Source organism: Ranitomeya variabilis, chromosome 3 (assembly GCF_051348905.1).
Source record: "Ranitomeya variabilis isolate aRanVar5 chromosome 3, aRanVar5.hap1, whole genome shotgun sequence".
Lineage (NCBI taxonomy): Eukaryota > Metazoa > Chordata > Amphibia > Anura > Dendrobatidae > Ranitomeya > Ranitomeya variabilis.
In genome coordinates this window covers 776,861,961-776,871,619 of record NC_135234.1, presented here as the reverse complement: position 1 = coordinate 776,871,619, position 9,659 = coordinate 776,861,961, and positions in this window count along the sequence as shown.

The following is a 9,659-nucleotide window of genomic DNA, read 5'->3' as shown; positions in this document are numbered from 1 at the left end:
TCCTCAGAAACGAAACTTAAGGAATGTGAAGAAAAAGAGGAATCCACCAGAAGACGTCAGAACAAATCAGAAAGACTGGATGCTAGCTTAAACCCCGCCTAATGCACGCCTTCCCCTAACACTCAATATAGTATTGTGTATTTTAGAATAAAGCCAGTTGTTGTGACCGTTGCAGACATGAGTAGATGCACGGGCATTCAATTGAGATTGAATCAGCACCTTGTCTGAGTCATTCTTACCCGGTACCAAATGCTCGGCTCATACTTTAATTTGGAATGACTGGTGAAGGAAGGGTAATTGTCGTTTACGACCCCGACAATTTGGCAGCCCAACGGGGGGCGTGGACAGCGATCCGAGACTCTCTGGACCCATGCCTGATGTCTGTGGCTGACCTCGAGGACTGATCACCCTCCTTACACGGTAAGTGGCGATCATATACACTGTATGTGTCACACTTGCTAGTGTCTCAGCCGTTATTGGTTTGTCTGTGGTCTCTTTTTGGGTCTGGAGAGTGACCGGTCGAGTGGTGAGATCGAATGTGATCCTGTGCCACGCTCTGAACCAGCAACTGAGAGATGTTGCATTCTGTGCGTCCTCTGTACACCACACCTCCTCCACCAGTCATTGTACTCCGTTCAACCACCCTACCCGTGACTATTGTCTAGTAGTGAAGTGGAGTGAAAGATTGAGCTAGTTGTAGATTGTGGGGTGGCTTAGAGAAGGGATAGGAGACGCAGCCTCTGTGATATTGTACCAGCTAGGTAATTAAGACGTCCCGAGCAGGGACCACCTGTATTTCTGTGGAGGGCTCTCACTAGGAGACCGCCTCCCGACTGTTTAGAATATCGTGGCAGGATAGTCTGTTAATCACTGGTGTTCAGGTTAGGGACAGAAAATGTTGAGCGCGAGGCTCTTCTTTTTCCAATACGTTGAGCGAGATTCCGTATTGTAGAATACCAGTGTTGAAATCGCTGCCAGCGATCCTGAGCTATAGCAGGGCGTAGTATTCTGTGAGTCATGCTGCGTATCTTAAAGCAAAAGAAGTCTGTGCCCCACAAGTTAGATGAGGATTCTGTGGAAGTCAAGGCAATAGTGGAGTCACGGGAGGGCAAGAGACAGTCAAGAAGCTTATCTGCGAGTTGCGCGAGGCTTAAAGAACAAAGGATGAAAATAGGTTGATGGAGAGGAAGGATCAGATAATGTAGAGCCCGTGTTTAGTTATAAAATGCCTGTGAACTGTGATCTTACAGATTGTAAAATGGCCGCCGTGCCACTGATGATGAAAATGTAATCCCAGCCACCGCCCTGTAATGGCGGCGGAAAGAGCTTTCCAGAAGCGTAGGTGTGTTCTGTTTGTGTTGTGCAGAATCCAACCGGGTGGAAACCTGCCTTGTGTGTGCGTACGGACCGTCCTTGGGGCTCCGCCCAGACCACGGAGGATTATAGGAAAGTTTTGTAGAAATTAAGTCTGAAAACTGCTGTAATTTGTGACTTTGTAGAGGATACGGAGCTTTGTATCAGTGCTGTGTAGTGTAGGGGAGGGGCGAAGCAGACCGCTGTGAGATTTCTTTGTCAGTTTTTCTCCATTCTCCTTATCTGCGCTACGTGCTGGAGTAAGGGGGGCATACATCTGGGCTTTTGTATTCTCCCTTGTGCGCTGTGGAATGCAGTGATTTTTCTTATCACCGTGTTACTAGATGGGAGGGGCTGAGTGAGCCCCTGTGCGACCTGCTTGCAATTTTTCCCCTCGGTGCTGTGGGCTACAGAAAGGGGGCAATGTATTGCATTCCAAAGTTTTCTCTGTCCTTGGTTTAGTACACACTGAGAGATTTATGTTTAAAGCAATAAGTACTGTATGAAATTGAAAGTGAAATAGACCTGCCTAGTCTTAGATGAATAGTGAAAAAAGACCTAGCACTCAACTAGCAGTTGAGTGCTAGGTCTTTTTTCACTATTAATTAAGGTGTGGGAGCCTACCTTAGCACCATCCTAGCAGTTTGTGCACACGCTTTTTTCTTATAGTCTTAGATGAAAACTTGTAAGTAATTGAAAGATTGGTAAAAGGCACCAATATATCCTGGACTGCCGAGAAGTTCTATGGGTGTCTTATGGTAGTATTTAAAGATCTGGGATTCCCATTGTAATAAAAAGCCCATTCATACCTTTTTGTAGTAGACCCGATATTGAGATTTCCACTCCGGATGATATATTGAAAATAGTAAAGAGTTTTTTTCAAAAGAATTTAGCCCAGCAGGAAAGACAAGGATTAAGTCACTAGCTGTAATAATTCTTGCTCGCTCACTGGCCCCCATCGCTGCAGCTGCGAGATCAGTGTTTCTTATCTCCATGTAACAGATTCCAGTTTTTGCCCCCTCCTATCGTACATGCAAGTCCAGCTTCACACTGCAATACGCCTTTAACCCTGTATAGGAATCTAACTCCCTCTAAGCTTCGTCATGTCAATTTTCAGACCAAGAGCTTGTTTTAATCGGTGTAAATGCCAGACCCCCCAGCCCAGAAAGGCCCCTACATCTCCTCTTCCCATGAAACCTTCACACTTACAAGGCCAGATTTTCCAGGAATCTGAAGTTTGGTTCCCTGTCATTCACGTTGCTACATCACACTTCAGGAATCCCAGGTTCTCTTCTCAGTGGGGTATGGGGACATACTTACCCACCAGGTAGGAGCTATAAGTGAACCCAGCTAATTCTACCCTGTCACATAGAGGTGGTTTGGCCCAACAGATAGCCAACAGGGAAGCCCAGTCATAGTCCAAGAGTGTCAGGCCTACCTTGCCGCTTATGGCCCCTTGCAACCAGGAGAGGCTATGGCCACCCCACACGATGTATATAGTATCCTTAACCAAGTACAACCTGGCCACATGTCCATGGCTGGACAGCTGCGACTTCAGTCTGCTATTCTCATGCCTACTAATGTGACTTTGAAAAGGTGCACTGTCCTGAACCCGCTACTCTTCTCCTAGTTCCTATGGATCCAAAGGGGGGAGGAGTAGGTGACATTTTCTTGACATGAAAAAGGACACTCTTTTTCTTTCTAGAATGGATCCAGAGGAACAAGATTAGGTTTCCAAACCATATGATTGTCTAGAATTGATGTCTCAGGAAACGGCTGGTCTCTAGTGTGCCCATTCTAATGCTGATTTTGAGCTTTTTGTAGATGGATCCCGTCACCAAGATGACCAAGGACGCTACTGTACCAGATATGCTGTGGTCTCAGAACATGAGGTAATCAAGGCAGAGTCAATGCCAGCTCATATGTCTGCACAAGAAGCAGAGCGTGCAAACTAGCAGAAGGTAAGACTGTAAATATCTACACTGATTCCAGGTATGCTTTTGGCATTGCACACAATTATGGGCCTATCCGGAGAGCCAGGGCCTTCCTGACAGCAAATGGTCACCCCTTTAGACATGCTGAGGCAGTCCAGCAACTTATGAATGCACTACAGCTTCCCAACCAAGCAGGCATCATAAAGGTAAAGGCACATACCAAAGGCACTGATGGACGGACAAAAAGGTAACGCACTGGCAGACCAGGCTGCCAAGAAAGCAGCAAGCACTCCTGTAGCCTCTCAAGTACATCACCTAGACACCCCACCATCTCCACTTGTGTTGAAAGACATCTTAGCCCGGTTACAAGAACAGGCAAGTAAGGAGGAGAAAAATAGGTGGCAAAAGATAGGGGCTTGCTCTGATACCGTCACTGGACTATGGGGGAGGGGTGAAAAGGTCTGCCTACCACAGGTACTGTACCCAATGATGGCACAGGTTCTGCACGGGAATGTGCACCACTCGAAGACGGCCATGTGTGACACCCTACAGAGACAATGGATTGCCCCCGGGTTTTCCACCTGCGCAGAAAGGCAGGTACAGAGCTGCATGATATGTGCCACACATAATCAGGGTAGGAGAGTGAAAACCCCATCCGAACACACTCCCTGGCCCCTTTAACCAATTCCAGAGACTGCAGAATGATTATATTCAGTTACCCAGGGTAGGGACGTATGAGTATGTGTTGGTCTGCATTGATTTATTTTCAGGTTGGCCAGAAGCCTACCCAGTTGCCAAAGCTACGGCTAAGACAACGGCGAAGAAACTGATGGCTGAGATCATATGCAGGTATGGAGTTCCTGAAGTCATTGAAAGCGATCGGAGTTCCCATTTTACTGGAGAGATCATGTCAGAAGTAATGGCAGCACTGGGGGTAAGTCAAGCATTGCATACCCCATCCACAGAGCAGTGGAAGAGTGGAGAGACTAAATGGAACTCTTAAGCTTAAAATCCAGAAGGCAATGGTAGAGACTGGTAAACCATGGACAGAATGTCTCCCTCTAGCTTTGTTTTCAGTAAGATATACCCCAAACAGGAAGACAGGACTGTCACCGTATGAGAATCTGTTTGGCAGGAGCCCCAATCTTGAATGTTTCTTTCCATAACAGTTGCAACCCAAGTACCAGGACTTGACTAGCTATGTGCAGGCCTTACATGGACACCTTGCCAAAGTGCATTTAACCGTTTTCAGTTCTCTTCCAGACCCAGATAAGGTTCCTGGACACCATGACTTTGTGCCAGGAGACCTGGTGTATGTGAAAAAGTTTGTGCGCAGAGATTGTCTCCAGCCGAGATTTGAAGGACCTCACACAGTGATCCTGGTCACCCCCACTGCAGTAAAACTCGAAGGGAAGAGCACCTGGATCCACGCCTCATATTGTAAAGAGACCGAACCAGTGTTTAGTCACAGTAGTGACTGAAGGGAAATGTTGCTGTTGTTTTTGATCCTGGGACCAGGGGCTATCCTCGCCCCTACCTCTTCGGCCCCTATTGTAAATAAGAATCCTGGCCCCACTATTCTCTGGGTAAATCTGACAGCCCCGGTAAATATCTGGCGATTTGATTTCTGTGATGTAGTCAAGTGCCTCGAGACTGGACGGGTGGTAGAGGGAATCATCCAGTTTTATATGTGTGCTACCAGAAATGACAACAATAATTGTTATTATTGGACAGATGCTGCCTGGAATACAGGAGATGATTGGGGATATAAACCTAGTGAAGCCATGTTCCCAAGGATGGGACGGGTAGGAGTCTTCGTGAGAGAATGCATCTAACAGCCCTTCTGCAACCACTTAGGGGCTGTAAATGGGGTAAAAGTTGTCACCCCCTCCTCCTAAATCTTGAAAGCCCCCAATCTGCTGACCTGCAAACATTGGTACTGGGAAGGCATTATAATTATGTATTTAGTGCTGGACCCCATGCGTATTTAGGCCATATACAGCTCCAGGATATTAGCTTCAGACCAACCAAGGCCCCTGTTACCAGTACACCTAAAACAAGCCCAGGTGAGCATTTGCAAAATGTAGTTAATGAAGTGATCCCCATTCCAGCTCTCAGTTGGCGAGAGGTTTTCTCCATAGAAACACAAACAGCCCCAAGGAAAAATCTATGGTTAGAATGGGTGAGATACAATGTAAGAGTCCAGAATATCTCTGTAGGATGTATTGCTTGTGCTGCTGCGAATACACATCTATACACACATGCATTGCTTTTTCCTTTTTCCACCGCCTGTGTCATGAATTTGTTGAAAGGTTTGAAGTCCACTGATTGCCCAGATTATGTCCCACTAATTCATGAGAAACCCAAACTAAAGGTTCCAGGAGGAGTAACCGTATTAGCTGACAATTACACCTGCTATAATTCCCACGACACCACAGGTATACCAGTAGGGATCTTCGAGACAGGTTTCTGCAAAGGGAACAGTTCTCTAGATACTGATTTGCTAATTAAACATACACAATATATGTACACCAAAGATACCTGATGAACTTACCAGAAAGAGGAGAAGTCTCGATCAGCTCCACATGAGTTGTGAAGAAGATCCACAGGTATATATTGATGCCATTGGAGTGCCAAGGGGGGTGCCTGACCAGTTTAAAGCCCAGAACCAGATCTATGCTGGCTTTGCTTCTATAATCCCACAGGTGCAGATTAATAAAAATGTTGAATGGATCAATAATATATATTACAATGAACAAAGATTTGTCAATTATAGCTGTGATGCCTTCCAGGATATAGTTGAGGGCTTGGGCCCTAACACTTGTATGACCCGTGCTGCAACCCGACCTAAGAGAATTACACTGAATCCTGTCCAGACAAGATCACATGCAGTGATATAAGCTGACACAGGATTGTGGTTGCTGGATACTGGAGACATTAACTTTTGGGAGTAGGCTGACAGTAATCCTTTTGGGAAGGAGCTGTAGACCAGCATGTCATGTCACTCCCCACCACCAGAGAACCAACCACATCAGGTAGGGTAAGACAGATACAGGAGTATTATCCCTGGAGGCCCTCTGATTAGTTAGCTACACAAAAGCAATTGGCTGACCCTGAGAACCAACCTTTCTCATTTTACAAACAAATAATGATAATATGATACATGTATAAGTTCACCTGGGCAGGCCTAGGTAGTTAGTGAGCACAAAAACAGGTGACGTGCTAGGACGCAAATTAAGACTTTCTACAGATGTGACAAAGGAGAGAGTGTAGAGCTATACTTTGGACGGTTACAGCTGAAATGGGAAGACATGGAGTACAGTCCCATAAACCAACTTGATGTTAGAGTATTGGTGAATACATTTATTGACGGTATGACCAAAGACTTACGAGACGAAATATAGACAGCCAAACCTGAATGGAAAAATGTAGATCCAAGAGACCTGAAGGTTGCAAAAAGAAGTTGAACAAATTAGGACAGTAAGACGACGTGTCATGTATGCTGGAATAGACACATCTTTCTTCTCCAGTTGGTTAGGTGAGATCAAGGGATTCCTTCAATAAGCTTGTCTGGTACTGATTGCCCTCCTTGTAATTGGATCGATAATTCTCTGTTGTGTTATTCCCTTGTATAAAAAGGTTATTGCCAAAGCAACTCCGACTGGCGCCTTCCTCAATCAAGAAGTAGACCCACCAGAGTACAATGGTACTGATCCAAGGGAGATCCCTAAGTATGTCCCCCTCAAGAGAGTAGACAAAACCCCCCATTCTCAGATGATGCTAAGAGATTTAGTTTAGGGACAGTGGGAGAACTCCATGTGAGGTTAGTGAAGGGTTCAGCTGCCTGGAGGCCTCTCGCTAGGGGAGAGTTTCTGAGGTGTCTGGATGAAGAAATCCACCTCCCCTTTTCCCATCACATGGACAGTCTCGAAGGATCTTTCTTTAAGGGAAAAACTTAGTGTTTAGGGGGGATTGTCAAGGTGAAAATATATTTCCTTATATACTTTTTGTACTTTTATATCTTATACTGTAAAACAATAAGTTTTTCCTATCTGCTAGCTAATGCACATGTAATTGTATTTAAAGATGGCCGCCAGTGTTCAGTTTCGTTTCAGGTTAGTGACCGAAGGGTTAAGCCATTTCCTCAGAAACGAAACTTAAGGAATGTGAAGAAAAGGAGGAATCCACCAGAAGACGTCAGAACAAATCAGAAAGACTGGATGCTAGCTTAGACCCCGCCTAATGCACGCCTTCCCCTAACACTCAATATAGTATTGTGTATTTTAGAATAAAGCCAGTTGTTGTGACCGTTGCAGACATGAGTAGATGCACGGGCATTCAATTGAGATTGAATCAGCACCTTGTCTGAGTCATTCTTACCCGGTACCAAATGCTCGGCTCATACTTTAATTTGGAATGACTGGTGAAGGAAGGGTAATTGTCGTTTACGACCCCGACAAAGTATTTTTCTCATAGTTTTTTAGAGCTTCAATGGTGCCATCCTGCTTTAGTAGTGCAAATGCTTTCTTTTTACTGTTAATTGCCTGTCTTACTTCTTTGTTTAGCCACATTGGGTTTTTCCTATTTCTAGTCCTTTTATTCCCACAAGGTATAAACCGCTTACAGTGCCTATTTAGGATGTTCTTAAACATTTTCCATTTATTATCTGTATTCTTATTTCTGAGGATATTGTCCCAGTCTACCAGATTAAGGGCATCTCTAAGCTGGTCAAACTTTGCCTTCCTAAAGTTCAGTGTTTTTGTGACTCCCTGACAAGTCCCCCTAGTGAAAGACAGGTGAAACTGTACAATATTGTGGTCGCTATTTCCTAGATGCCCGACCACCTGCAGATTTGTTACTCTGTCAGGTCTATTAGATAGTATTAGGTCTAAAAGTGCTGCTCCTCTGGTTGGATTCTGCACCAATTGTGAAAGATAATTTTTCTTGGTTATTAGCAGAAACCTGTTGCCTTTATGGGTTTCACAGGTTTCTGTTTCCCAGTTAATATCCGGGTAGTTAAAGTCTCCCATAACCAGGACCTCATTATGGGTTGCAGCTTCATCTATCTGCTTTAGAATTAGACTTTCCATGATTTCTGTTATATTTGGGGGTTTGTAACAGACTCCAATGAGAATTTTGTTACCATTTTTCCCTCCATGAATTTCGACCCATATGGACTCGACATCCTCATTCCCTTCGCTAATATCCTCCCTTAAAGTGGACTTTAGACAAGACTTTACATAGAGACAAACCCCTCCTCCTCTCCGATTTTTACGATCCTTTCTAAACAGACTGTAACCCTGTAAGTTAACTGCCCAGTCATAGCTTTCATCTAACCATGTCTCGGTTATTCCCACTATGTCAAAGTTTCCTGTAGATATTTCTGCTTCTAGTTCTTCCATCTTGTTTGTCAGGCTTCTGGCGTTTGCGAGCATGCAGTTTAGAGGATTTTGTTTTGTTCCTATCTCCTCGCTGTGGATTGTTTTAGAAATGTTCTTACCTCCCTTCTGAGTATGTTTTCCTGGGTCTTCTTTGTTCGAGTCTAATGTTTTTCTTCCCGTCCCCTCTTCTTCTAGTTTAACGCCCTCCTGATGAGTGTAGCGAGTCTGCTGGCGAATGTGTGTTTCCCAGGTTTGTTGAGGTGTAGTCCGTCTCTGGCGAGGAGTCCATCGTACAAGTAATTCACACCGTGGTCCAGGAATCCGAATCCTTGTTGTCTGCACCTTCGTCTTAGCCAGTTGTTCGCATCAAGGATCCTGTTCCATCTCCTGGTGCCATGCCCGTCTACTGGAAGGATAGAAGAAAAAACTACCTGTGCATCCAGTTCCTTTACTTTCTTCCCCAACTCTTCAAAGTCCTTGCAGATTGTCAGTAGGTCCTTCCTTGCGGTGTCATTGGTGCCAACATGTATCAGAAGAAATGGGTGGACGTCCTTGGAGCTGAAGAGCTTTGGTATCCTATCAGTCACATCCTTGATCATCGCACCTGGAAGGCAGCATACTTCTCTTGCGGTTATGTCCGGTCTGCAGATGGCTGCTTCTGTGCCTCTCAGTAGTGAGTCTCCCACCACCACCACTCTTCGTTGCTTCTTGGCTGTACTTTTTGCTGTCACTTGTTGCTGCGTACCCTTTTCTTTTTTGCTTGCTGGTAGTGCTTCATCCTTAGGTGTGCCATCTTCAACCTCTACAAAGATTTGATATCGGTTCTTCAGTTGTGTGGTTGGTGATTTCTCCATGGTCTTCTTGCTTCTTTTGGTCACATGCTTCCACTCATCTGCTTTTGGAGGTTCTCTGACACTTTTTTCACCTTCTGTGACCAGTAGAGATGCTTCTGTTCTGTCTAGGAAGTCTTCATTCTCTTTGATGAGTTTCA